The following is a 4724-nucleotide window of genomic DNA, read 5'->3' on the forward strand; positions in this document are numbered from 1 at the left end:
AAGATGTTCTAAGTATGATTGAGAGTCAGTCATGACAGTGATTAACCTCTAAAGACTGAGGGAATAACTTATGGAAAAATGGTGATATTTTTTTTTACTCATCAGATTTTAAGGAAAACATCTTCACACAAGCAGTGATTGGAAATGAGGTAGAAAATTTAGTGAAGGTGGTTAAAATGACATTGATTGTAAGGAAATATTACTATCAAGAAAGGCCAAAGAGGTGGCCGACACTTTAAGTGCAAGAGGACAATTATAGGCGCTCGTGCCAGAGGAATATAGTGATAATGGTTAAGGCTGTGAAGGTTGTATTATGGTGTGGAAGATTGACATTCCTTCTGATGATTGTGCGATACTCAACCGTGATAGTAGTTGGGTAAAGATTAATTTTTGTAATCACCGTGAGCGGGCTATCTATCTTAGAGGGTCATATCTTAAGATAAGCCAGGACCATATTACGAAAGGACTAAATGAACCTTTGAGCTTTATGTCTCCTAATAAAGACATATGGTTAATAATGGTATTAACCTGCTATCGTTGCTTTCATTGAAACTCTTCTGCAATTTTATCTGTTTCATGTCATATGTACGTCAAGTTCAGGAGTGTTCTTCATGAATCATGAACGGTGATCATGTTACCTCCTTAGAAGAATTCGATACGAGATGTATGGACTCCGTATGGTTAGCTATTAAGACTTCATGGAAAATGAATGACTACAGTAGGTCAACGATGGACCCTAGTAGTGCAGGAATGATTCTGCGGGTAATGAACCAATTAATTACAACCGTAAGAGTTGTATTGGAATGGATGTTGAGATTAAGTACCACTAATCGGGTTGTGGTGATGTATAAGTTATCATTGATAGACTAATTAAGTCGATTATCTACCTATTGAATACTTATTCCTTCTTATCAATAGAGAGTCGTATTACTATACGAGGAAGGTTATAGTGCAAGCATAGAATTTTAGTAACGGTGATGTCTAGAATGAAAACCCAGATTCAATTTTCGATGTCGAGGGAGTTTCAAAGGTGATTGTGTATAAGCTCGAGCAAGAGCATGGGTCCATAGAATGATGGATGGAATAGTAAATATTTAAGCATGTAAAATGCGATGCTATAATACTTGATGTTGATATAAATACACATATGTTTTTTTCTCCTATATCAAACCTCTATAGTTCAGAGGTAGGTTCCAAGCCTGATATTTGGTGGCAGTATATTTTTTTTTCACATATACAATTCTCTTCAATTCGTTCGTTTCTCTTCTTTTCATTTCATATAAGCTGAGAAGAACAACCCTTCCAGAAGGGGAGGTATTGCCGAATGACTATCTATCTGTGTGATAGAAGCCGAGTAGGATACCATATATTATTTAATTGCTTGTCAAGTACTAAAGGCTGGCCACCTTCTGTACTAACTATGCAATATAACAAGTGTTCATGATCATAGTGATCTCTCAATATATTCTTTTACTTCTATATGAAGGACTAAGCTTTCGAAGATAGAAGCAGCTGAAAAAGGAGTAGTAAAGTTGTGGTGGTATGCGGAATGGAAACACATTCGTGATACTAAGGTTGACGAGGTTATTAAAAGGTTATAGAACGCTAACGAGCAAAAGTATAACCAGTATAATATTAGGAACAGAAGGTAGTAGCGATTACGAACTGGAAAAGAATGGGTATTGAGAAGCAAAAGCTCTAATGCTAAAAGCTATAATGAGAGTCTGTGCAATAGACTTGAAAGAAATTGGAATGATCACTTAACACGGATTGAGTTTTCTTACGACAATAGATCTTATGTCATTATCGAGTTGTCGCCTTATGAGATCCTTGAGGGAAGACAATGTCGATCTCCCTTATGTTAGGAGGAAGTTGTAGAGCGCAAGATGCTCGGACCCGCAGTAGTCCAAAGGACCAAGGATATAATAGATCTAATCAGAGGACGGCTGGTAGTAACCCAAGATGGACATAAGAAGTATGTTAATTTGACACGAAAGGACAAAGAATAGGAAGTAGGGGACCTAGTGTTGTTAAAGGTATCCCCTTGGAAACCTCTGGAAAGGATTGATGAGATTCGGAAAGAAAGGAAAGCTAAGTCCACAATTTGTCGGACCCTTGGATATATTAAGAAGTATTGGGAAGTTAGCATATGAGCTAGCCTTACCCCAGAACATGTAGCAAGTCATAACGTGTTTCACGTATCAATGTTAAGGAAGTGTAATTCGGATGCCAGATAAATAGGGGCATATGAGCGCATATACATGCAACCAGACGTAACCTATATGGAGCAACCAGGAAGGGTTATAGATTGAAAAAGGAACAAGTGCTTAGGAGAAGGGTTATCAAACTATTCAGAGTTTGATGGAAGAACCACAATGTGGGAAAATTTACTTGAGAGTTAGAAAGTGTAATGCTAAGAAAGTATCAATATTCATTTTCTATCTGATTCCGGGACGGAATCCTTTTAAGGAGGGGAGACTGTAATAACCCCAATTTTTAGAATTTTTGAAACCCTTATGAATAGTGATTTTACTGATTATGCTGAATAAGAAAACTTTTCATGCCACACTATGTAGGGGTTCTGTTATTGATATTCTGAGATTTTATTAGTACTCTATATGGTATATAAGTGTATGTAAAGATCGTCAGAATCCAATTCCAAACACTTTGATTTTTTCCGGAAATCCACCAGATACAGAAAGAAGTGAGTATAAGGTAACAGGATAAATAGGATTTAAATTCAAGGATTTTAAGAGGGGATCATAAAAAGGAATATAAAATATTGAGGAAGGTTTAGGGGAACCCAAGTGATAAGATCCCGGATATGATTCCTCAAACGATAAACGAGAACGAAAGTTAACCGAACCGTATAATAGATCAGCGGTCATTAGGCAAGCAATTAGGAGTTAATCAAGGAGGTTAGAGATGATGATGTCATCAAACCAACAAGAAGAAGACAAGTGTAACAAGATGACCTAAGCTTGATGACCTAAGCATGACAAGTGGGAAGGATTGGTTGGTTGATTGTGAGCCACACATTTTTCACCATAGTAAAAATTTAATTTAATTCCAAGACAAAAGGAAGCAACCAACCAACAAATATCATAACACAAATACAAATTGAAAGTTGACTTTCCCATTTCAAGAAGAAAGCTCTCGGCTAAAACAAACCCAGCAACTTCAAACTGCCATATCTCCTTCAATACTCACTCAAATGTTGTGTTCTATAGCTCGTTGGAAAGGTATTGAGATGGCCTACAACTCTTGGTCACAAGTCTCTTCCAAATAAGCATGGTAAGACCCTCATTTTTACAGTTATTTAAACCGGACTTTTAGAAACTTTAAAGCCTAACTTTGTGTTCTTGATTTCTTTGGAAAGATCAAGCTTGTAGGAGGCTCCATAAGGCTTCTTAGTAACTTTCCACCCTCCAAGAAAGGTATAAATCTTCACACCCTTTAGTAATAAGTTTGAATGTTGAAGTTTGGAGATGGTTTGGATGGATGAGTAGTAATTTGAATGATAAGCATGATTCGAGCTTAATTGTTAAGTAGTTTAGTTGAATTTGGAGATGTTATAATATATGATTGGATTGCGATCCTTGAGCTTATTATGACTGAAATCAGTAGCATTTATGTGTATCTTGAGTTGTTGTTGATTGGTAGTTGGATTGATATGATTTGGAATGGTAAAAAATTTGGAAATCGCGTAAACATAGCCGTCGTAATGTCCGATTTACTTTAGACTGCTTTTGTTCATAACATTAGGACCCGAGAACTCCCTGATAGGTTTTGACAATTGCCATTTTTAGATAGTTCATGTTACGAGCTTCGTTTTGATATGTGATTCGTTTGATTCCGATGTACGGTTTAGGAGAAACGGCCGTTTTAAGTAACGACATTTCGCGAACGAAACATTACCCCTCGCCTTACTTTGAAACATAGGTTAAAGACCTTAAAGGCCTAATTGGAGTATGAAACATTTATGTAAAGTGTAATAGGAAGTTGGTAAGACACTCGCGAAGGAATCGCCTTAAAATTCGTAATGGTTAATTTATTAAAAATGGTGGAGCCGAGGGTACTCGAGCGACTTAAGAGAATCAGTAAGCGCAAAGCGAGCGTTAGAGTCTAATTTGGTTAAAGTATAGATTTACAAGTGGTTTCGGTTTAATTCCAACTTATATGTTGTTTATAGGTTACCAGACTCGTCCCGAGCCATTTGTAACCCCCAGTCGCTCAGGCAAGTTTTCTACCCGTTATACTGTTGTTGTGATGTATATGTGTATATGCATGATCTTGTGATAAATGCATATTTGTTATTAGCAAATTCTTGCGATATATTGTAGCATGTGATATGGTATATATGCATGCCGGTTTCGTATTCTTGATTTATATATCTGTTGGTTCAAATGCTTATTCATTGCATAATACCTATGCTAGAGATAAGCGGTATTTGCGTATACCCTTAGTATAGGAGGGGATCAAAATGTGAACTTTTTCTAAAACCGGGAGGCGAGACTCCCGAGTATAATATATATTTATATATATATATATTGATATAGTTTTTAAAACTATTAATCGAATAAGGTTTATTCGATAACTTTATTTTATTTAATGAATATTATTACGAATATTCATTCGAGGGCTTATGACTCCTTTATTTTATTTAATGAATATTATTACGAATATTCATTCGAGGGCTTATGACTCCTTTATTTTATTTAATG

The sequence above is a fragment of the Apium graveolens genome, chromosome 6 (genome assembly GCF_009905375.1).
Source record: "Apium graveolens cultivar Ventura chromosome 6, ASM990537v1, whole genome shotgun sequence".
NCBI classification, from domain to species: domain Eukaryota; kingdom Viridiplantae; phylum Streptophyta; class Magnoliopsida; order Apiales; family Apiaceae; genus Apium; species Apium graveolens.